This window comes from Mus caroli, unplaced genomic scaffold (genome assembly GCF_978045245.1).
Source record: "Mus caroli unplaced genomic scaffold, Mus_caroli_1 scaffold_2, whole genome shotgun sequence".
Taxonomy (NCBI): Eukaryota; Metazoa; Chordata; class Mammalia; order Rodentia; family Muridae; genus Mus; species Mus caroli.
In genome coordinates, this window is record NW_028227257.1 from 129,232,028 (window position 1) to 129,257,934 (window position 25,907).

The 25,907-nt window shown below is 42.9% G+C and overlaps 1 pseudogene; it reads right to left on the bottom strand.

Annotated features, from left to right (window-relative positions):
* Positions 1-16,883: 16,883 nt before the first annotated feature.
* LOC110305915 (vacuolar protein sorting-associated protein 45 pseudogene) lies at positions 16,884-17,953 on the bottom strand (annotated as a pseudogene).
* Between the last annotated feature and the right edge of the window lie 7,954 nt (positions 17,954-25,907).

Genomic DNA, 25,907 nt, shown 5'->3' on the forward strand with positions numbered 1-25,907 from the left:
TAGTTATAGTGGGCAGTCAAGAGGAATGGCAAGAGCTTGCATTGTTTTGGAGGCCTCTGACTCCTCTCTGACCAACAATGCCTGAAGAGGTGTCTTACTTGTGTTTATCCCACTTAGTAACCCACTATTTCTAAGAATTTCACTGTCCAGCTTTCAAAGTTTGGTGGGTTGAGAGGTGGGGAGGATCTGGGAAAAGTTGGAATAAGGAGAAAAACATGATCTATATATATAGTAGGAAAAAACACTTAAATTAAAAATCAGAGATTACATATATTTAAAAATAATATTGCTTTTATGTATTTAATAACTTTTAAGATTTGAAAATTTTTACTTTGTTGCTCAAATGTTTACTTTGCATGACTATGTCTTATGTGCATCCTGGAGTTGGAATTATGGTGTGTATGAATCACAGTGTGGGTCCTCTGAAAGAACAAATTCTTTGAACTATTGAGCCATCTTTGCAACCTACTAGGTTCTGTGTTCCTTTATAGCCCCATATCATAACCAGTTTGATTAACCCTCCATGACACTGTCCTGTGCCATCATCTTTAAAAAAATAATAGTGTGTCAAGCCTATTTAACAGCCCATCAAATCATTTACTGGCTTTATTTGAAAACCAGAGGTGCTGATCCTGCTTTCTCCAAGTGAGCTGATAGTGACGACAATCACAAAAGCCTGTTCTTACTACTAACCCTTGCTTTGCCTGTGTCAGCCTCCCTGGTTGATAGAATATCCGTCACCAATAGCTGTCATGAACTTGAAGAGGGTCCCTAAAACAAGATGAGCTGATACAGGTAATGTCAAAGTAAAAGCAGCCCAGTTCCTAGAAATGCAGTTTCTTGGACTGCCGTGAGGACATGAAAGGAGCAGGGAGACTCTTAGAATGGAAAAGCCATCAACTCCTCCAAATGTTCTCAGTCAGGAATCTCCTTGGTCTGTGTTAACACTTGTGCTTTGGAGTGTCACATGGAGCTAGGTAGGTAACAGAAGACAGCAAGGAAAGGTTGCACACAACTTTGATAGTCTAAATAGAGAAGATTATATAAACAAGATAGATTGTTTAGAAAGCATTTAAAGTCCTGATTTCTAAAGAATATGCACTATCTGAGGGGCTTGATAGTTTTCGTATTTTGAAGAATTTAAAGCTATCTGGTAGAGAATGGTTTTTAAAACGAGCTAATTTAATCCTATTAAATAAGTACATTCGCTATTGAAACAAGAAGAAACACTGATGTAGAGAAACTTATGATTTTTTTTTTGGTTAAATAAACTTTAGCTAATACAGGGATAATACTACTGAAAATTTCCCTAGTCCTTAATCATTCTTAAGTTATATTCTTGCTCACATGTATAATAGATGCTCAGAGAAAGATCTTACAATTTTCAGAGTAGTTCAAAAATCTAAAAAGCCAAGCAATGTCATAGCATTTTAGAAAGAATATTTTATATATGCACTAGCAATAAACTGATGGAAATTTCCTTTGGGAAAGAGGGAATAAGGCCAGAAATAATTGTTAAATATAAACTGGTTTCAGGAAAAGATTATTAACTCACAATTGCCCTACAGACATATATAAATACAGAGGAAGTCTAAATTCTGCTGGGATTTTCATCACTTACTCCACAGTATTAGCAAAGAAATTTGAAATCTCCCCCATTAGCCTTCAGAGTGGGGCCCAGAGGAAATGTAAACCAGATGAAGTCTGTTTCAAGACCTGGAGCTAGCTGATGCTATTGGTGGGGTCTCAGGCACACAGGTGAAGATTGCACAGCCAATCTCTGAGAAGTCTAAACTTACGAAGTCTTGGCACCAAGAGAAATGAATGTTATTTACTCTGGCAACCACTTGATTTATACATGATATAGTGTCCACTGGCTGATTTTGAAACTTAATTCACATTTTTCTAGATTCATGCTATGTTTGTTTGAGAAGGGAAAACAGTTAAAGAGTCTTACTTGTTTTGCTGTGACTGAAGCTAAAAGAAGTTAAAGTGAATTTTTGAAGCATCTTGTGGTGGTTTAAATATGCTTGGCCCACAGGCAGTGGTACTGTTAGGAGGTGTGGTCTTGTTGGAGGAAGTGTGTCACTGTGTGTGTGTGTGGGGGGGGGGGGGGAGTGGGCTTTGAAGCTCTGCCCATTGCAGAAGAGTCAATCGTCTCCTGTTTGCTTTCAGAACAAGATATGGAACTCTCAGCTCCACCAGCCCCATGCCTGCATGGATGCTGCCATGCTTCATACTTTGATGATAATGGACTGAACCTCAATACTTGTAAGCCAGCTCCAATTAAATGTCCTACATAAGAGTTGCCTTGCTCATGGTGTTTCTTCACAGCAATGAAAATCCTAACGAAGACACGTCTATCACCTGCTAAATGCACAATAGTCATTAGAGTACAAGATCTGTTCTGTCCCCATATAATTTGCTAGAAAGTCAGGCTAGATAAAGACCATATCACAGATGAAAAAGGCTATCACTTTCCAGTGTGGACGGACCTCCCAAAGACTACAAAAAGGAAGGAAAGGAGGAATGTGATGTAAAGGGAAGGGATAATAGTTATGGCACTCTGTTTAAGAATGCGTCCTCTTAAAATGATGGCAAAAAAGGATCATTCATTTACAGTTTGTTAAGGATCTTCTCTGTGCCAGGAACAGATGAGAAGATGAACAATAATCACCAACAAGAAGTGCTATTAATTCACCTTTAAATGAAAAGGAAACAACAATTTGTTATGAGTCCTGTTCGAATGAGTTGGGCTTTTGAGAACTCAACATAGTGAGGTATCAAAATGTGATCAACCCACTTTTGAAAGAACAGGCTGGGAAGATAAAATTTCATTTTTGATAGGCCTAAGTTCAGAAGAAGCAGAAACAGAAGCAGGAGCAGGAGCAGGCGGAGGAGTCTTTAAAATTGATTGCACCTGCCAATGAAGTTTAAGTTCCCTTTGTAATACCTCTTGAAAAAATAGATGGTGGTATAAAGGCAAGAAGACTCAGGGATACGGAGTGAAGCTGAATTAAAACTTGGCCTTCTGAAACTGGTGCAGGAGTGGAAACTCTCATTCCCTCAGCCCAGCACTGTGGAGGGCAGAATCTCAAACTGATGAAATCTATAGTGGCGACTGTAAGGGGTACCATCTTGAAATAGAAATGTAGCTCTTGCTGCCATGATGCTGATGACCCTGAAGACCTAAAGGCCACTGCAGAAGCTGTGTTTGTGAAAGGCAGAAGCTGGCAAATGGGCTTCAAACAAAACTTAGGTTCAGGAACTCATTGGAACCTAGATGACAGCAATCAAGATGGCCACAGAAGCTTCAGTGCCTTATATTCTTGAGTTTCTTCTCTTATCCTGTAACCACTACAAAAGCTCTGAGAAAAGAAAACCAATGGCAAACCCATGAAAACCATTTGGAGACGCATCCAGCTTAGATGATTCGGCCATTGTCAATATGATAAACATTAGCAGATTTTACCATGGACGTGAAACCGCAAGCAGCACAACCCAGAGGACCTACAGAGTTTCCATGTTATGTTAACCTCTGACCACACTGAATTCTATGGCATTTGTGTCAATAATTATTCCTGAGAAGAATTTCTCAGCAAGTACCTCCTTTGGTTCCAGCTTAGAAATTATATAGCAGAGACTCTATGCAGCATATGATATCTTCTTTGCTATAGAAATGCAAAATAGTATCCAGGAAGCTGGGCCATATCATCACAGAAGACCTTCTGGTACTCGTTGTCTTTCTCAGAGTGTCCACCTTCCAGATAAACGAGGAATATTCATATTGCTAGTGCAGGCCATTGAAAAATTGCTTCCATGTGAGGATCACCACTCCATCAGTCTCACTCCACTTTGCTTAAACAGAGCTCTAGCCTATTAACACAATTCTATTTCATTGTTAAACATGAACCAAGTGTAGTTGGCCAGATTGTCACTCAACCCACTGGTGTCTATGCTTCTGAATGTACATGGATAATAATTTGTTGCTTTGCTTGGGAATGAATCTCTGAAGATGAAGTGTACAGCTGCATCCCACTGACAATCAGTGACACTGTGGAATTTGAGACTATTCCCTTCATCAGAAGAGAGAAAAATTTCCTAGGGTTATATGCACAATGAAATTCTACAAAAAAGTTGTGTATACATGTATGCTTCTGTCTGGGAAGAGTTCATGGCTTTGAAAACACAAGAGCTGTGCAAACGTAACAATAGGTTGCATATGTCTTTTTCAAAGTGCTAATTTAGAAGTGGTAGATACCCTTGCTGTTTATGTTAAGTTACTCTGAGGAGAAGCATTGTCACCCATTTTGGACTAATAGAACAGCCCCCATCCCTTTGCTGCATTCAAATCTCTACGTTATCACTTTTGCTTGCAAGGCACATTTCTGCCATGGAACTTGTAACAGTGAGAATCATTTAATGAGTTATCAGCAAACACGAAAGAGAACTTTGATTGAATTTCATAAGCTACTTAAGATTCCTGTGTTCTTGGATTGCAACGAATGTTTACACTTCTGCTAATAAAATTCTATCACGCAGATGACAGGTACCAATTAAAGGCAATCACATGCTCTTTCTGTACTCTCTGAAGCAGACTCTTTAGAAGCTGGTTTGTTGAGTATCATCTGGCATGGAATAGCTTTGATTCTCAGCAGGTTCCGCAGCCTGTGGGATTTCAGTCATTCCAATGTGGGAGAGCCAGAGGAAGTAGAAAATGATGTTAGGTGTGCATTGAAGCATGAAGATGAATTTGGGCTTTAAGCTGCTGAAACAGTGATATCTATTTTAGCAGATGAACACAGGTCATGGCAGCAGGCAGATCTACACATATAGACTAGCTTATATGTAGAAATATCTGTTTCTCTCTAACCTGAACTCTTAGCAGGTATTTCCTGTCAGAGGTCAGCTCCTGTCCCAGGAAAGCCACCAGTAACGAACCTAAGCACGTTCCAGCTTATGACCTCACGATCTCTGTTAACTTTAGAATCCAGTCTGCGGGGCCACTCTTAAAAACAGTTGGCCTAGAAGCAGCCCACTCTCTTTCTGTTCATATTCTACTGACTAAATTCAGTCACACCTGACCTCACAGAAAGCTGAAAAACATAATGAAGCCTAGCATGTACACAGAGGAGAAAATAAGGTTTTTTGAGTAGTTATGTATATTTGTAGTTTTAGTGTATGGTTTCTGCTCTAATCAAATGAAATGCCTTCACTTATTAGTGGGTACAAAGCTGATAAACACAACCAGGGAATCAAGTCAGCTTTGTTACTTAGAGCAAGGAGAGCTTGCTTGCTGGTGTTCTTCAGTGCAGTGCTTCAACAAACAAAGGCAGAGGGATTTTTCTCTTATTTATTTATTTTTGAAAAATCTACATGTGCTCACTTAGGGAAAATTTACTATCACATGTAAGGGTGGGTTGTTGCCTGTGTCCTGCAGTACTTGCTGACTGACCCTACCTACCCTTGGGGCTTGGGATGAGTTGGTGCAGAGTCAACAACACAGACTCCAGGAGCAGGTGAGAAAGGCAAGCTCATCTGAACACTGCTGCAAGCTCCTTTAATGCCCTCCACCCACACCCCATTGGTCCTAAGAAAGCATCTCTTCTAAACAGCAGTTTTCAATTGGCTGGCATTGTCTACAACAGCAATCTTTGGTCTTTCAGGAAGTCCTCAATTAGATCCTCTTGTAGGAGGAAGTGTGCTCAGTTTGAGATCATACACTGCATAATCAAAATAAGATAGATGGGATGCCTTCAGGTAGAGAACTTAGCCTAGTTTACTATGGGCTATGTAAAAGGGTGTCAGTCAGTGGTATTTTTAACACTCTGTTGACGGAAGGAAGGGAGCTACAAATTAAGGAAGGAGTCAGATTGCCTGTTCTAGGATGGTAAAACCCAAACTTCATGTTGATACTTGCTAGCTAAGCCTAAGCCAACTCTAAAGCACCTATTAACTTCCTCTGAGGTTAAAGACAAACTGGGGGCAGGGCAACTTTCACGTCAACACAAAATGGAATGGGAAATCAGTAATAAGAAATCCAGTTAGTCCTTCTGTCTAAAGCCCACACCTTGAGTTTGGGGCTACACAGCAATCTTTATCTGACCATAAGACTGCAACAGACAAGGATAGTGGGCAAATGATTCCTTGTTTCTTAATTTTACCAATCCTTTATTCCAAAGCTCAGATATGGGCCAGAATGATGGCTCAACAGAAAAGGTCCTTGCCATCAAGCCTGATGACCTGAGTTTGAGCTCCAAAACCCTCATCACGGAAGGAAGAGAACCAACTCTCTCAAGTTGTCCTCTTAACGTCTACACACAAGTGTGAACTCAAGTGCTTCCTCTCCCCACAAAGTAAATGTATCTAAAACAGGTGAATACATAGGGTCTGCAGAGAAGCATCCGTGGCTAAGAACATTTGCTGCTCTTGCAGAGGACCTTGGTTTAATTCCCGTCACTCACATCAAGGCTTACATTTACCCATAGCTTTAGTTCTGGGGGATCTGACACCTTCGTCTAACCTCTAGGGACATCGGGCACAGATGCAGTGTGCATGATTGGATTCAGGCATAAGACTCATATGCATAAAACAAAAGTAAAGAAATCGTTAAAACAACAAAGCAAAGCTCATCTGAATTTCTTCTGCCACCCTGTCTGAGGGAGTGTCCCAATCCTCACAGTTTCATTCAGCTCCAGTTTCCTGTAATATTTCTATACATCTAGTTGTTATCTTAAACAGTAATAGATAAAACATTGTTGAAGAAGCAGCAATAGCTGGTTAAAGGGCAAAGCCCCTGCCCACCATAGCTATATGGAAAACACTTTTGCTGCAGACATCGTACACTTTGGATGTAGAGTAATCAGGCAGGGATTAACCAGGAAGCTTCTTTCTTACTGGCTAGTTTTCATAGTGATAAAAGATGCAGTGCAAGTTGCTGAGGAGAAAAGCAATCAGTGATCTTATCAGCAGTGGATCCTGCAAACTACAGTACCAACCTGTCAGGCAAGATGTACCCATGCTAGACTAGGGTCATGGAGGTTATAGAGGCAACCAACCACTTGCTGATTGGATTTGAGGACTGACTGCTCCACAGGAGGGACCTGTACCTTTGGTCATGAACCTATCGCTAAGGAGGTCCTAGGTTCTAAGGGAAAGCTATTACTTTTGTTTTGCTAAGTAGTCATGTTAAACTTCTAGATATTTATGTTGATGCCTATAGATTTGTGCTGCTCTCAATCTTGGTCAAAGAAACATCTTTTATCAGTGGATAGCAGCTAATGCAGATGTACAATTTATGAAACTGTTGAAAATAAATGACTGTGAGTGTTCATCCACAAACAGAGCATCTACACTAACTCTAATACTTTTAAGACTAAGGTAGCATCATGGAAGTGCGGGCAGAAATACTGACTGAGCTGGAGGATGGAGAGAAGTGATCTGAAATGCTGTCTTCTGGACAGGGAATGACCAATGCACCCAGGAGCTCACAGCAGCTATGGTTACCTGAAGAAGATCAAGCCAGACAAAAATTCCTAGCACAGGTGGGGGGGGGGGAAGGGATCATGTAGCATAACCTTTAGGTAAGGAGCTCCTGATAGTTGATAGCTGTTGGAAAAGGGAGTCATTGTTCTTTGGGAGTGTGGCTACTGGTAAGCTACCCATGCTCTGGATGGCTCAGCCATGATGATGTGCACAGCACTAATTGGATTCAATCAGTTACAAAAGTATAGGAAGAAAAGAAGGTAGGAAGGAAGGAAGGAAGGAAGGAAGGAAGGAAGGAAGGAAGGAAGGCAGGCAGGAAGGCAGGAAGGCAGGAAGCAGGAAGGCAGGAAGGCAGGAAGGCAGGAAGGCAGGAAGGCAGGAAGGCAGGAAGGCAGGAAGGCAGGAAGGCAGGAAGGCAGGAAGGCAGGAAGGCAGGAAGGCAGGAAGGCAGGAAGGCAGGAAGGCAGGAAGGCAGGAAGGCAGGAAGGCAGGAAGGCAGGAAGGCAGGAAGGCAGGAAGGCAGGAAGGCAGGAAGGCAGGAAGGCAGGAAGGCAGGAAGGCAGGAAGGCAGGCAGGCAGGCAGGAAAAAATAACAGCAAAGAAACAAAAGAAGACTGTATTATGAATGGGACACATTGAGGAGATCTGGAGTTGTTGGAGAGTGGGAGTTTGGTGAAAATACATGGATAAAATTCTCAAAAAAATCAGTGAAAATTGTAAATTTATAAAAAAAATATAAAATTACTGTAAGCATCAGGGTTTGCCACTACAGAAATGCCTACTGGCTAAAATATGAGACAATTTCTTTTAGAGAAAGGCATTAAGAAGGGGACACAAAATGGGTTTATTACCACTGGTGTGAGATCGGTCCACATGCCTTAGAAGAGGAAGTAACAGCAAGTGTAAGTTTTCTGGGATGATGTTAGTTCAGAGCCTGTGTTGACAACTGAGCCTTCCTGCAGGCTGTACACAAATGAGAAATAGGGTCAAAAGTGCTTTTATTCTGGGAGCAATTCACATGCATGGTTATATTTTGATGGATGATATAGTTTCACTTCATATATTTGTGAATTCATAAAGAATATACATTTGTATGTGTATGTCAGGTGAATATTTCTATACATGCATAATATTATGTATATGTGATATCATATATTTCAACAAAGTACACATCACAACTTACTTTAAACATTTTGTAAATTGTCCTTCTGTAAAGTCTTAGCAGACAAATGTGTATATCCATCATGGGAACTTGTTTTGTTGTTGTTGTTGTTATTTTTTTGTTTGGTTTGGTTTTTTTGTCAAATATATTTATTTGATACTGAATCACAAGTGGGTTGGGGTGGGCTCATTATAGACAATCCCAGTGTCAGTGCCAGCAGTTCAGGAATCGAGGTTACCTGGAGTGAATCAGAAGAAACACAAGGGCTATCCTGAAGCCCCTGATCAGCAGGGAAGGACTGAGGGAGGTAAGAGGAGGCCATAACATTTCTCCCCACTCTCCACTTGTAGCCTCCCATAAGCCTGAAACAGGCTAAGCCAGAACCTGACCTTGCTGCCACTAAGAAGATTATCTAGGGTGGAGCCTTCCTCCCTAGATCACTCTATTGTTCTGCCACTGTCGATATCCCTCTTCAAGATACTGCTACCTGCTGAGAGGCCCCGGAGCTATGCCCTATCCTGCACATCATCACCTGCAGCTGGTTCCAGGCTCCAAGGATGAATCAATGGGAATGGACTTTTGCCTCTCTCTTTTATAAAGCATGTCTGCCATTAAAAATTTGAACCTTGCTCTTCCGGCTGGAACAGCACCAGGGTAGCTAGAGCGCAGGGTCGGCTGACACCCACCAGCTACCCACGACCCCCGCCACAGGATTTTGAGACTGCTGGTGAGTGGAACACAGCCTCTGCTCCAATCCAATTGCGCGCGGGACCTGAGACTGCTTTGGTTGGGGAGGCAGAAACCCGGCCTGAATAGGGCCACAAGCCTCTCCGGTCAGAAAAGCGCCGGGGTAGCTAGGGCGCAGGGTCGGCTGACACTCACCAGCTACCCACAACACCTGCCACAGGATCTTAAGACTTCTGGTGAGTGGAACACAGCTTCTGCTCCAATCCAATTGCGCGCGGGACCTGAGACTGCATTAGTTAGGGAAGCAGGAAACCGGCCTGAGTAGGACCACAGGCCTCTTCCGGCCGGAACAGCACCAGGGTAGCTAGAGCGCAGGGTCGGCTGACACCCACCAGCTACCCACGACCCCCGCCACAGGATTTTGAGACTGCTGGTGAGTGGAACACAGCCTCTGCTCCAATCCAATTGCGCGCGGGACCTGAGACTGCTTTGGTTGGGGAGGCAGAAACCCGGCCTGAATAGGGCCACAAGCCTCTCCGGTCAGAAAAGCGCCGGGGTAGCTAGGGCGCAGGGTCGGCTGACACTCACCAGCTACCCACAACACCTGCCACAGGATCTTAAGACTTCTGGTGAGTGGAACACAGCTTCTGCTCCAATCCAATTGCGCGCGGGACCTGAGACTGCATTAGTTAGGGAAGCAGGAAACCGGCCTGAGTAGGACCACAGGCCTCTTCCGGCCGGAACAGCACCAGGGTAGCTAGAGCGCAGGGTCGGCTGACACCCACCAGCTACCCACGACCCCCGCCACAGGATTTTGAGACTGCTGGTGAGTGGAACACAGCTTCTGCTCCAGTCCAATCACGCAGGACCTGAGACTGCTTTGGTTGGGGAGGCAGAAATCCGGCCTGAATAGGGCCACAAGCCTCTCCGGTCAGAAAAGCACCAGGGTAGCTAGGGCGCAGGGTCGGCTGACACTCGCCAGCTACCCACAACACCCGCCACAGGATCTTAAGACTTCTGGTGAGTGGAACACAGCTTCTGCTCCAATCCAATTGCGCGCGGGACCTGAGACTGCATTATTTAGGGAAGCAGGAAACCGGCCTGAGTAGGACAACAGGCCTCTTCCGGCCGGAACAGCACCAGGGTAGCTAGAGCGCAGGGTCGGCTGACACCCGCCAGCTACCCACAACACCCGCCACAGGATCTTAAGACTTCTGGTGAGTGGAGCACAGCTTCTGATCCAATCCAATTGCATGCGGGACCTGAGACTGCATTGGTTAGGGAAGCAGGAAACCGGCCTGAGTAGGACCACAGGCCTCTTCCGGCCGGAACAGCACCAGGGTAGCTAGAGTGCAGGGTCGGCTGACACCCCCAGCTACCCACGACCCCCTCCACAGGATTTTGAGACCGCTGGTGAGTGGAACACAGCTTCTGCTCCAGTCCAATCACGCGTGCTTTGGTTGGGGAGGCAGAAATCCGGCCTGAATAGGGCCACAAGCCTCTCCGGTCAGAAAAGCACCAGGGTAGATAGAGCACAGGGTTGCCTGACACCCGCCAGCTACCCACAACCCCCGCCACAGGATTTTGAGACTGCTGGTGAGTGGAACACAGCTTCTGCTCCAATCTTGAAACAGTGACAACGACAACAACTAACCCCAGAGATTACCAGATGGCGAAAGGTAAACGTAATAATCTTACTAACAGAAACCAAGACCACTCACCATCATCAGAACCCAATACTCCCACTTCGCCCAATTCAGGGCACCCCAACACACCAGAAAAGCTAGACACGGATCTAAAAGCATATCTCATGATGATGGTAGAGGACTTCAAGAAGGACTTTAATAACACACTTAAAGAAATACAAAGGAACACTGGTAAACAGGTAGAAGACAGTAAAGAGGAAGCACAAAAATCCCTTAAAGAATTGTAGGAGAACACTGCTAAAGAGTTACAAATCCTTAAAGAAAAATAGGATAACATAATCAAACAGGTAGAAGTCCTTACAGAAAAACAGGAAAACACATCCAAACAGATGATGGAAATGAACAAAACCATACAATAAAGACACAATAAAGAAAACCCAAAATGAGGCAACACTGGAGATAGAAACCCTAGGAAAGAAATCTGGAACCATAGATACCAGCATCAGCAACAGAATACAAGAGATGGAAGAGAGAATCTCAGGTGCAGAAGATTCCATAGAGAACATCGGCACAACAATCAAGGAAAATGTACAATGCAAAAAGATCCTAACTCAAAACATCCAAGAAATACAGGACACAATGAGAAGAGCAAACCTACGGATAATAGGAGTGGATGAGGATGAAGATTTTCAACTCAAAGGACCAGCAAACATCTTCAACAAAAATATAGAAGAAAACTTCCCAAATCTAAAGAAAGAGATGCCCATGAACATACAAGAAGCCTACAGAACTCCAAATAGACTGGACCAGAAAAGAAATACCTCCCGACACATAATAATCAGAACAACAAATGCTCTAAATAAAGATAGAATACTAAAAGCAGTAAGAGAAAAAGGCCAAGTAACATATAAAGGCAAGCCTATCAGAATTACACCAGATTTCTCACCAGAGACTATGAAAGCCAGAAGATCCTGGACGGATGTTATACAGACACTAAAAGAACACAAACTCCAGCCCAGGCTACTATACCCAGCCAAACTCTCAATTAACATAGATGGAGAAACCAAAGTATTCCACGACAAAACCAAATTCACACATTATCTCTCCACGAATCCAGCCCTTCAAAGGATAATAACAGAAAAAAACCAATACAAGGACAGGAACCACGCCCTAGAAACAACAAGAAGGTAATCCCTCAACAAACCTAAAAGAAGACAGCCACAAGAACAGAATGCCAACTTTAACAACAAAAATAACAGGAAACAACAATTACTTTTCCTTAATATCTCTTAATATCAATGGACTCAACTCCCCGATAAAAAGACATAGACTAACAAACTGGCTACACAAACAAGACCCAACATTTTGCTGCTTACAGGAAACTCATCTCAGAGAAAAAGATAGACACTACCTCAGAATGAAAGGCTGTAAAACAATTTTCCAAGCAAATGGTATGAAGAAACAAGCTGGAGTAGCCATTCTAATATCTGATAAGATTGACTTCCAACCCAAAGTCATTAAAAAAGACAGAAAGGGACACTTCATACTCATCAAAGGTTAAATCTTCCAAGAGGAACTATCAATCCTGAATATCTATGCTCCAAATACAAAGGCAGCCACATTCATTAAAGAAACTTTAGTAAATCTCAAAGCACACATTGCACCTCATACAATAATAGTGGGAGACTTCAACACACCACTTTCACCAATGGACAGATCATGGAAACAGAAACTAAACAGGGACACAGTGAAACTAACAGAAATTATGAATCAAATGGATCTGGCAGATATCTACAGAACATTCTATCCTAAAACAAAAGGATATACCTTCTTTTCAGCACCTCATGGTACCTTCTCCAAAATTGACCACATAATTGGTCACAAAACAGGCCTCAACAGATACAAAAATATTGATATTGTCCCATGCATCCTATCAGATCACCATGGACTAAGGCTGATCTTCAATAACAGAATAAATAAAAAAAGCCAACCTTCACGTGGAAACTGAACAACACTCTTCTCAATGATACCTTGGTCAAGGAAGGAATAAAGAAAGAAATTAAGGACTTTTTAGAGTTCAATGAAAATGAAGCCACAACATACCCAAACTTATGGGACGTAATGAAAGCATTTCTAAGAGGAAAACTCATAGCTCTGAGTGCCTCCAAAAGGAAACTAGAGAGAGCACACATTAGCAGCTTGACAACATACCTAAAAGCACTAGAACAAAAGGAAGCAAATTCACCCAAGAGGAGTAGACGGCAGGAAATAATCAAACTCAGGGGCGAAATCAACCAAGTGGAAACAAGAAGAACTATTCAAAGAATCAACCAATCAAGGAGCTGGTTCTTTGAGAAAATCAACAAGATAGATAAACCCTTAGCCAGACTCACTAGGGGGCAAAGGGAAAGCATCCTAATTAACAAAATCAGAAATGAAAAAGGAGACATAACAACAGATCCTGAAGACATCCAAAACACCATCAGATCCTTCTACCAAAGGCTATACTCAACAAAACTGGAGAACCTGGATGAAATGGAGAAGTTCCTAGACAGATACCAGGTACCAAAGTTGAATCAAGATCAGGTTAATGATCTAAACAGCCCTATATCCCCCAAAGAAATAGAAGCAGTCATTAATAGTCTCCCAACTAAAAAAAGCCCAGGACCAGATGGGTTTAGTGCAGAGTTCTATCAGACCTTCAAAGAAGATCTAATCCCAGTTCTTCACAAACTATTCCACAAAATAGAAACAGAAGGTACTCTACCCAACTCATTCTATGAAGCCACAATTACTCTGATACCTAAACCACAAAAAGACCCAACAAAGATAGAAAACTTCAGACCAATATCCCTTATGAATATTGATGCAAAAATCCTCAATAAAGTTCTTGCTAACCGAATCCAAGAACACATCAAGACAATCATCCACCCTGACCAAGTAGGTTTCATCCCAGTGATGCAGGGATGGTTCAATATACGGAAATCCATCAACGTAATCCAGTATATAAACAAACTCAAAGACAAAAACCACATGGTCATCTCGTTAGATGCAGAAAAAGCATTTGACAAGATCCAACACCCATTCATGATAAAAGTCTTGGAAAGATCAGGAATTCAAGGCCCATACCTAAACATGATAAAAGCAATCTACAGCAAACCAGTAGCCAACATCAAAGTAAATGGTCAGAAGCTTGAAGCAATCCCTCTAAAATCAGGGACTAGACAAGGCTGTCCACTTTCTCCATACCTATTCAACATTGTACTTGAAGTCCTAGCCAGAGCAATTCGACAACAAAAGGAGATCAAAGGGATACAAATTGGAAAAGATGAAGTCAAAATATCACTTTTTGCAGATGATATGATAGTATATATAAGTGACCCTAAAAATTCCACCAGAGAACTCCTAAGCCTGATAAACAGCTTTGGTGAAGTAGCTGGATATAAAATTAACTCAAAGAAATCAATGGCCTTTCTCTACACAAAGAATAAACAGGCTGAGAAAGAAATTAGGGAAACAACACCCTTCTCAATAGTCACAAATAATATAAAATATCTTGGCGTGACTCTATCTAAGGAAGTGAAAGATCTGTATAATAAAAACTTCAAGTCTCTGAAGAAAGAAATTATAGAAGATCTCAGAAGATGGAAAGATCTCCCATGCTCATGGATTGGCAGGATCAACATTGTAAAAATGGCTATCTTGCCAAAAGCAATCTACAGATTCAATGCAATCCCCATCAAAATTCCAAATCAATTCTTCAACGAATTAGAAAGTGCAATCTGCAAATTCATCTGGAATAACAAAAAACCTAGGATAGCAAAAACTCTTCTCAAGGATAAAAGAACCTCTGGTGGAATCACCATGCCGGACCTAAAGCTCTACTACAGAGCAATTGTGATAAAAACTGCATGGTACTGGTATAGTGACAGACAAATAGACCAATGGAATAGAATTGAAGACCCAGAAATGAACCCACACACCTACGGTCACTTGATCTTCGACAAGGGAGCTAAAAACATCCAGTGGAAGAAAGACAGCATTTTCAACAAATGGTGCTGTCACAACTGGTTGTTAACATGTAGAAGAATGCGAATCGATCCATTCCTATCTCCTTGTACTAAGGTCAAGTCTAAGTGGATCAAGGAACTTCACATAAAACCAGAGACACTGAAACTTATAGAGGAGAAAGTGGGGAAAAGCCTTGAAGATATGGGCACAGGGGAAAAATTCCTGAATAGAACAGTAATGGCTTGTGCTGTAAGATCGAGAATTGACAAGTGGGACCTCATGAAACTGCAAAGCTTCTGCAAGGCTAAAGACACCATCAATAAGACAAAAAAACCACCAACAGATTGGGAAAGGATCTTCACCTATCCTAAATCAGATAAGGGACTAATATCCCATATATATAAAGAACTCAAGAAGGTGGACTCCAGAAAGTCAAATAACCCCATTAAAAAATGGGGCTCAGAACTGAACAAAGAATTCTCACCTGAGGAATACCGAATGGCAGAGAAGCACCTGAAAAAATGTTCAACATCCTTAATCATCAGGGAAATGCAAATCAAAACAACCCTGAGATTCCACCTCACACCAGTCAGAATGGCTAAGATCAAAAATTCAGGTGACAGCAGATGCTGGCGAGGATGTGGAGAAAGAGGAACACTCCTCCATTGTTGGTGGGATTGCAAGCTTGTACAACCACTCTGGAAATCAGTCTGGCGGTTCCTTAGAAAATTGGACATAGTACTACCGGAGGATCCAGCAATACCTCTTCTAGGCATATATCCAGAAGATGTCCCAACCGGTAAGAAGGACACATGCTCCACTATGTTCATAGCAGCCCTATTTATAATAGCCAGAAGCTGGAAAGAACCCAGATGTCCCTCAACAGAGGAATGGATACAGAAATTATGGTACATTTACACAATGGAGTACTACTCAGCTATTAAAAAGAATGAATTTATGAAATTCCTAGCCAAATGGATGGACCTGGAGGGCATCATCTTGAGTGAAGTAACACAATCACAAAAGAACTCACACAATATGTATTCACTGATAAGTGGATATTAGCCCAAAACTTAGGATACCCAAGATATAAGATACAATTTGATAAACGCATGAAACTCAAGAAGAATGAAGACCGAAGTGTGGACACTGTGCCCCTTCTTAGAATTGGGAACAAAACACCCAGGGAAGGAGTTACAGAGACAAAGTTCGTAGCTGTGATGAAAGGATGGACCATTTAGAGACTGCCGTATCCAGGGATCCATCCCATAATCAGCTTCTAAACGCTGACACCATTGCATACACTAGCAAGATTTTGCTGAAAGGATCCAAATATAGCTGTCTCTTGTGAGACGATGCCGGGGCCTAGCAAACACAGGAGTGGATGTTCACAGTCAGCTATTGGATGTGTCACAGGGCTCCCAATGGAGAAGCTAGAGAAAGTACCCAAGGAGCTAAAGGAATCTGCAACCCTATTGTTGGAACAACATGATGTACTAACCAGAACCCTGGAGCTCTTGTCTCTAGCTGCATATGTATCGAAAGATGGCCTAGTCGGCCATCACTGGAAAGAGAGTCCCATTGGACTTGCAAACTTTATATGCCCCAATATAGGGGAATACCAGGGCCAAAAGAATGGGAATGGGTGGGTAGGGAAGTGGGGGGCGCTATGGGGGACTTTTGGGATAGCATTGGAAATGTAACTGAGGAAAATATGTAATAAAAATTAAAAAAATTAAAAAAAAATTTGAACCTTGAGCATATTAGCATGTCTTGGTTCCATTGTTTCTCAACCCGCCTAGGCTCCCTCTTTTCTTCCAGATTCCAAGATGCCTTCCAGGCTCAAACCCAGAGCCTCAACATCCACTGCCATCTCTTCTGCTTGTTGGCCTTTAGGTGGCCTGTGAGCTCTCCCTGCTATGGCTATGCAGCACAGAAGCCAGGACTTCCTCTAGAAAACTTTTTGTGTTGTGTATTGTTGTTCCTTCCAGAACGATCTTCACTCCAGGAGTGGTGCGGTTTAGGTTATAGACTGTCAGTGCTTCTTCATAGGTGGCTCCTCCAATAACAAACAAAATGATATCCTGAGGCCTGTCTCTGAGTGTGCTGGGGCCTAAATAAGGCTAGAGATTTTCCTTAAGCTTTTCTTTGATGAGATGGTCCAGGGTTTCATGCAGGAAAAAGCTGGTGCTATGTATACACATTTTCCACTCCCTTCAGTCCTTTGAGAAACTGTTTGTTAATAGCCACAGCATCTTTGGGGCTGAAGAGGTCACTCCCTCTAACCCGTTTACCACCATATTTACAACTGCAGACACAAGCTTCTGATACTTCACAGAAACACCTTTACTCCTGAGGTCCTCTATGAGTCCTGGCAGGCTGTTGCTGCTGTGGTGCTCGTAATGTTGAGAGCATAAAGCATCACCAGGTGAACTGCATCAAATTCTGTAACTTTTGGTTTCTGCAGGGTTCTCTTCACATTCTGAAGAGCACTAGAATGGTCATTCTGCCAGCCCAGTTATTGCTCAACCTCTGAAACTTCCAGCAGGTTTCGCTCACTGACTCTAACCACTGTCATGTCATGTGTTTTGAGACAGTCCCAGACATCTTCCTGAAGTATGGATAATTTTCAACAAAGGCAGTCATGTCTGCTATGCATTCTAGCTTTCGCTGCTCTTTTGGTCTTGTCTTCTAGAAGTCTTCCATGAGATTGCTACCAATCTCAGTAGAGTTCAGGTACATGTTATTAGCATAGAATTCATCATTTTCAGCAAACAGGACCATCTCTCTTAATTCTGCTCATTCTTGGCACTCTGGAAAGATCAGTCTGGTTGCTGTTTATGCCCACTAGTTCATGAATCATGGCCTGATATGTCCACTGGTTGAGCAGTGGGGTGATAGCATCATTGCAGCCATCCAGAATGAGAAGCAGCTGAGGAACCTCTGTCTGCCAGAATTCAATGAGTTATCAACCCAAATAAAGTCTATGCAGCCCTGTGACATGTGTGACATGTCAGTATGGGTAGTGAGAGATCTAACTTGAATTCCTGTTTCCTGATTGTTATTTGAACTCTATACAGGAGAGCAGAGAGGCCAAGACCATTGTCTTCAAAGGGCTTCAAAGGCTGTGTAATTAAGGGAACTTCTTGCTTTTCTGAGCAACCTTCTGGAATGGAGCTGGAGGCTTTCATAGTGCCAGGAGGTGCTATACAATGCTTTGAAAGAAATGCATCATTAGTCTGACTCAGCTGCAAATCCTACAAGCAACAATACCAACCTTCTGGGCCAGATACACCTACTGGCACAATAGTGGCAGAATTGTTGCAGGAGTGACCAGCCACTCTATCATTAGTTCTGGGGCCTGTTCCACAGGTGGGAACATATGCCTGTTATCATACACTTGATCAAAAACCCATGATGATGTCTTAGGCCTTTGGGCTGAACTGACTACTGTTGTTGAGTGAAATTACTAGGGCTCCCAGATGCCTTGTAGAGGCTTATGTCTAGCAGCATAGACAAATGCAATTCCCAGCAGTAATTAGTGAGGCTTCCCTTTGAAATGAACTGTGGTGAGACAGGGATGCATGGCTGTTCTAGGGATTGAGAAGTGACAGTAGAGAGCTCAGGCATGACATGATCATTATAACACTGCTAAGGCTCAGGGATCCTGTGGGTGAGGGAATGGGAAGTCTTTAAGAACCGGAAGATATGGAGAAGGGCTTTTAAATGGTGCCTGTTGGACACACACAGCTAATTTATTTATGACCCCACAGCAGCTTGGCTGCCTGCCCTGGGCCTACACAGGGTGGAGTCTATCAACAGCCAATCATGGATCAGGGAACACCCTAGCTGTTATCTAAAACAGTAACTGATATTGTTATTGATGAATTATTGGCTACTGATGAATTCTAGGGGAGAGCAGTGATTTTTCAAGTGTTGTACCCACCAGATTCCAGTGAATAGTTCCAGACATAAATGGTTCTAGTCTCAGTGGGCCTCAAAACAAGCTCAAAATAAAATATAAAGTAGATGTCCTAATTTTCTTTCTGTTGTTGTGATAAAACATTGAGTACAAGCAACTTGACAAGGAAAGGGTTTATAACATCTAACATGTGGAACAGGTGGATACATCATCAGGGGAAACCAAGGCAGAAACCCGAAGACAAGAACTGAAGCAGTAACCAAGGAGAATTGCTCTCCATGGCTTCCTCAGCCTACTTTCATGTACAATTCAGAGCCAGCTCAGATGTAGGGCTACTGGCAGTGGGGTGGGGTGACAGAACCTTCCCCTAATGAATAAAGATTTCAGGGGACCAATCACTGAGCAAGGAGTAGGCGGAACTTCCGAGTTAGAGAGGGGAAGAAGAATAGCAGGAAAAGGGGTCTGTTTTTTTTTTGTTTTTGCTTTTTTTGTTTTTTTTTTTTGTTTGGATGGGAGACAGGTGGAGGTCAAACTGTAGCTAGTGGAACGCCCACCCTCCCGCCCCCCAATCCCGTTTCAGGTGGCAGATCCACTGGGATCTGCTACTGGAGGATTTAATTTAGAATGGCTTACAAATCAGGATGCTAGTTGCTGCGCCCAGTGATTGTGTTACCTCTTAATTCTGAACGAAATTTGTGTGTTGTTTCTCTTCACTTGGCGGCTCAACTGGTTTCCAGAGAGAAAGGTATGGTGGCAAAGTGTGGGTTTTCAAGAAGTGCGCCCCAAAAGTCCTTGGGAATTTGGAAGTGTGGGGCTGGTGTAGCAACGACCCGTCAGTGAGAACTGCAACATGGGCAGTCGCTGCTTGGAGCTTGGAGGTGCCGGGGCCAGAGAGTAGCTGGTGTTAGAGTGGGATGGTGCCCCTTTAATATTTCAAGCAACAGAGTCGCACCTTCCATGTCTATAATTAATAAAAAATAGCCTTGACCCCATGTTCAACTGTATATAATAAACTCACTGAGATTCCGCAATGATGCTGATTTTCCATATGAGACCCCATTCTACCCAATCCCAGCTCCCAGCGCGCGCGCGCGCGCACACACACACACACACACACACACACACACACACACACACACGCACACACGCCTGCCTGCCTGTCTGTCTGTCTGTCATGTTATCATTCACCGCTCCTAGTCAGGCAGTCCCTGGAGCCATGTGTCAGACAGCATGGTGTCAGACAGATTGTAATGTTCACATGTCTATCCAGGAAAAAGACATGTTCTCTCCTCAGATGGAATGAAGAGCTGCCTGTGACATGGAGTCTCTCAGAGTAAGGGACATCCTGAAAGCCCAACTATTTTGTACTGTATGGAATAAGTTAGGGCACGGGAACTTCTGTGTATGTCACATTCTGATCCTTCGGACCCTCCTTCTTTCCCGAATCTCCATCACATGTTTGTTCATTGTAGTGGCTTTGGAACTTGTGGCATGAGGCATAGTATACTCCTTTCTTCAAACAGCTTTACCTGAGAATGTTCATTGCAATGAGTTGTTAGGCTAGTGTGAGGCCTCTGACTCTGTCACAACACAAATACTGGGCCCTCATAAAGAATCTCCCATATCCTGCTGTTGCTCTGTGTCCTGGTGAGGGAACCTGTGGAAATGAATCTGCAGGGCTGGCCCTTCCACCCTCTCTGGCAACTCACAGATGGGGAAGATGGTGTGGGCCTACTCAAAGCCTTGGCCCTGTGCCTGAGTGGTAGTATTTGATCACCCTGTCAGATTTCCCTTTCCCATACCACCAGAGCTGGCTCTCCAATTGGCTCTCCAATTTCCATCCCTGCACTGCTGTGGTCATTGGGTCTGCTTTCCCATGCCCATGGCAGTAGAACCAGCTCTTCAAAATGGCCCAGGTGAGGGGCAGAGCAGCTCTCCCACAATATGTCATTGTTGGCACCACCCTGTGGTAATCAGTGTGGGGGCAGAACCAGCTCAGTGCACTCCTTGGAAATCAACATGATTTCAGGTACAGACCACAGATATCCTCATAGCCTTCGGTGGTAGTATGGGCCACAGACATCAACATAGATCCTGGCTATAGCAAGACCACAGACCCAGGCATGGCCCTTAATCGCAATACAACTCCGACGTCAGTACAGCCTCTGGTGCCTGCTCAGGCTCTTCACATAAGGCTGTTCCTCACTGCTCTCTAATCTCCAGTTCTGACTCTCTTCATAGCCTATTCTTTACAGCTCCGGTTCTCTTCCTTTCCCATCACTCTGTCACTCTGCCTGGCTGTCAGTGTTCCAGTGCAGTCTTTAAAAAAATGTAACATTTACTGACTTCGTTTTTTGACAACTTCATGCATGTATAACGTAGTACATTCTTTTGCTATAAATTCTCCCATCCTAAAATATCCCTGTTGCCCTCCTCTCTACAAGTCTCTCTCTCATGTGCAGATTAGTGTTGTCAACTACAGTCACCGGGAAATATGGAAGCCTGTGCCACCCTCTGAGTCTCACCCATGAAAGGTTTTGCCTCCCATGGAGCTGAGGCACTGAAGTCCCTGACATTGCCATGACCCATGTAAACGCACATCTGCTTATTTGGGGTTTCCTCTACTCCCCACAATACCATTTACATAGTTCAATTTTGATAAATGACTTTTTACTGCAAGTGGAAATAGGACCATGCTATACATTTATTAAGGCAAACTGGGACTGTAGCCACACATGCTATAAATTAATATTAGGAAAATTGGGCCTGAGAACCTATCAGGCATGTTAGACAAAGGAAAGGGCTTAGCCCACAAGAGGCCTCTTTGCCTCTTTAACCCTTTGTAGTCAACACACACACACACACACACACACACACACAGAGAGAGAGAGAGAGAGAGAGAGAGAGAGAGAGAGAGAGAGAGAGAGAGAGAGAGAGAGAGAGAGAGAGAGTTACTGTGTGGTATATAATATGTAATCTAAGAGGGTATTTAGCAAGTTGTTTGCACTGAAACTATCCTGTCCTATAAATTTGTTATTCAATAATTCCTGACTTGAGAAATGACATAAATGTGCTTTCCTGTGTCCTATATAGTATGATCAGAAGATACGACAACAATGGGGAAGAATCATCTCTCTCTGCCTCTTTTCACAGTAGTGATACCAAGCCAGGGGATATGCTACTAAAAGCAGTCAAATATTGAAGGCAGAGGAATGAACCAACTTACTAGGAGTCGTGTTCAGATTGGATTCTCCACGGTAAAGAGGAGGTGAGAGGTCATAACTGGTCAAATGGAGGACCTAGAGGATCCTGACTGATGTTTTGCTCAAAGCCAAGGATCTGTGGTGCAGCACTTGGTATATAAAGTGGGGCATCTGGAGAGACTCAGGACTAGTGAGTGATGCTTTCTCTGTCACTGGCAGGATTGTGACGAGAGAAGGCACACATTCATGTTATCTAAGTTATTGCTCTCACTCTCCTCCTCTGGTATACACAAGCTCAAAAGTCCTATTAGTACAGCTGACCATAATCCCTAATGCAATAAGCTCGCCATTTCTCCCTAGGCACAGGCTTATGGAGATGGAACACCAGTCGCTAACATTTACTTTAACATTTTGTGCATCCGTAGACTCATTCATGCTTAAGACAGCTATTTTCAGGATGCTTATCCTTTCTCGTTCTTCTCTCTAGAGCCTTGTTTTCCTGAACTATATGTGTTTTATTGCTCCCTGCCCCATGCAGAGGAGAGGTAAAAGACTGCAATTTAGGCAATGGCCAAGCAATTGCACTTAGGAGTGAATTAGGAGTGTGCTCATCACTGCAGCACAGGTTTGCAGTGCATAAACTTAGTGGAGCTGCATTAGATCAGTCTATGGTGATGATAAATACATGGGAGTTTAGGGAGTCGGAACTGATGCGTAAGATTGGTGGGGAGAGAGGAGCCCAGAAAGCCATTAGGAAACTGAATCTGCAGGAACAGGAATGGCAGGTGTCAGGGTAACTAAAAAAAACATCAACTGTGGTTTTTTGTTTGTTTGTTTGTTTCAGATAAAATCCACCTCCCTGTGCACGTTTAAGTAAATTAGCAAGACTTAACTGGCACAGCATGGTAATGATCTAGAGAATCAGATCTGAACCTGTGGGTCGTGATCCCTGTGTGTGTGGGCCAAGCAAACTTTTCACAGTGGTCACCTAAGACCATCAGAAAACACAGATGTCCATATTACAATTCATAACAGTAGTAAAATTCCAGTTATGGAGTAGCAATGAAAATAATTTTATGGTTGGGGGTTCACTACAACATGAGGATCTGTATTAAAGGGTCACAACATTAGACAGGTGGAGAATTGTTGATCTAGAGAAAGCAAAAACAGGCTGTGTGAATGTCAATAAAAATAAAGGGATGGGAGTGAGTCTGAGAATGCACCACACATGAAGAGTGGTGCCTGATAAACTGCGTGGCACTGGTCCTGAGACATGGAGACACCTACCCCAAGACTAAACAACAAGTAAAGATTACCAAGACTCACAGACAGGCTCAACTGCCCAGACGACTCTCAGACAAGCCAAACTGACTACTCAGCTGAGACCAGCAGTGTTTCTTGTAATGTAGAGACTGACTCAGCTGCCTGGGAAAGACTCTGACCAACTGAGCTCCCTGCAAATGATATGACCCACCAGTTGAGTTGCCTGTAGATTGTGAAGTGTACCCCAGATTTCCAGCTTTTATGAACTATCATCATGGTGGTGATGGGCTTCTAGTGACACAGCTATCTTTGAGACACATCTATTCCTGTAACTCCTTATGCTTATTTAGGTAAGTAACACCAATAAAATGTGTTGGTTCACCAAGTTGAATTTTGGTGGTATCCTTACTTTGATTTCTGGTAAAAGGGTGAAAGAACTACCCCTGCTGAGGTGTAGGAGCTCCAAGAGAATAGAACATCAAATGACTAGACCCTGAAATACCTGTTTTCATTCCCAAGACTCCTCTCATGCAAAAAAATACAAGGATGAAAGAGGCTTCAGATAAAAATGTTCCAGTAAAGTCTATGAACTGCCCATGTGGGTATTAGAAGTTAATAAAACTATTATCTTGTGTCTTAGTTAGGGTTTTACTGCTGTGAACAGACACCATGGCCAAGGCAACTCTTATAAAGGACAACATTTCATTGGGCTGGCTTATAGGTTCAGAGGTTCAGTCCATCATCATCAAGGTGGGTGCAGGGCAGCATCTAGGCAGACATGATGCAAGGCAGAGCTGTGAGTTCTACATCTTCATCTGAACCCTGCTAGTGGAAGACTTACTCTCAGACAGCCAGGACAAGAGTATTAAAGCCCATACCCACAAGACCACACCTACTCCAACAAGGTCACACCTCCCAACAGTGCCACTCCCTGGGCTAAAAATATACAAACCATTACAACAAAAAAAGTGCTTCCCTGAACATATATTCAGTCAAGGATTCCTCATGCAAGGGACAGAGAAAGCTAAAAATGTCTGTTTCTTGAGTTAACCTTATGAAACCTCCTTTGCTTGATGAAAGAAGCATGGGTCAGAACACTCTGAAAAAAGTGAGACCTTTCGGTTCACCTACTGGGCTTTCAAAACTATACTGTTGACTGCACATATGGGTCTTGTGGGTCCATCCTTTACAGAGAGTTTGTTTTGCCCCCTTGCACAATTCATGGACCCGCATTCCTGGTTAGTAAGTTTATCTCCACTCTTCACTCCTATGCTATTAAGTTTTAATAAAATTTACACACTGCCTCTAGGTGTTTCTCAGATCTCACAGCCATCTATTTGATAGTCCTGGTGCATCTAGGCTGTGGATGCTGTAACATATGGAAACCCTAGACTTAACAAAATATAATCTGTCCTGTCAAATTGAGACTTCTGAAAAATGAAGTGTATGTCTCAAGAAATATCTGCGGTAACTTTGTATGTGATGTGGCAGTGCTCCTTCCCATCCCACTCCACACACTGAGATGTAAACTGATGTTCTATAACTCCACAAATTCAAGGACACCCCAGGCAACTATCAAAGTCATGGCTTAAATTTCCAATCCTTATTTAACTGGAAGAATTCAGTGTCATCATGCTCTTCTTCTTCTCTGATTATATAAGAAAATATGGGCAAAGTAAGACTGAAATAGTATTGTAATAGGCTACCAGAGTTTAGCACAACTGATCCCATGGTGAAAGTGCCATTTAGGCCTTGGAACACAGCACATAAGCCGCAATACCTGCTAAAACAAGAACAAAGACCTAATCCATTGAAGGCCATATCTTGCAAAGCTCCTAAATGTAGTAATCTTGTTTTTTTGGCTTTTATGTTCTGCTACTAGCTAACTATTCTTGTTGATTGAGATTTTTCAAGTCCATCTTAAGAAGGGCTTGAGAGTACACCAGGGTCCCAAACACCTAGACACTGGCTAGCTAATAAAGACTTTCTGTTGGCTTGAACACGTATCCATGTGGTCTTCTTTGGTAGATACCTCACAACAGTTTTGGAGGCCCCAGTGAGAACCTTCAATCTTGAGACATTTTGGGACTTGGAGACCTTAAAACATGGAAGAATGTGGTAGTCAAGGAAATCCCAGGGTTTCACAGCCTGAGATGTTCCAGAGCCCCAGGATTCCCTTTGGTCACTTGCTGCCTAAAGCCTCAAGGGAATCTGGCAGCTTCACTTCAAGAGGAAACAAAATTGAAAGTCACCTAGCTTGTCACCTTCCTTTGGTACTCTCAAAATCAAAGGCTCTGGGGGCAGCAGATCCAAGCCTTTCAGAGTAAAGGCTGCTGAAAAGAGAGAAACCAAAATATTCCATGACACAACCAAATTCACACAATATCTTTCCACGAATCTAGCCTTTCAAAGGATATTAAAGGGAAAACTCCTACACAAGGAGGGAAATTAAGCCCTAGAAAAAGCAAGAAAGTAATCCTTCAACAAAACTAAAAGAAGATATGTGCAAGAACAGTATCCCAACTTTA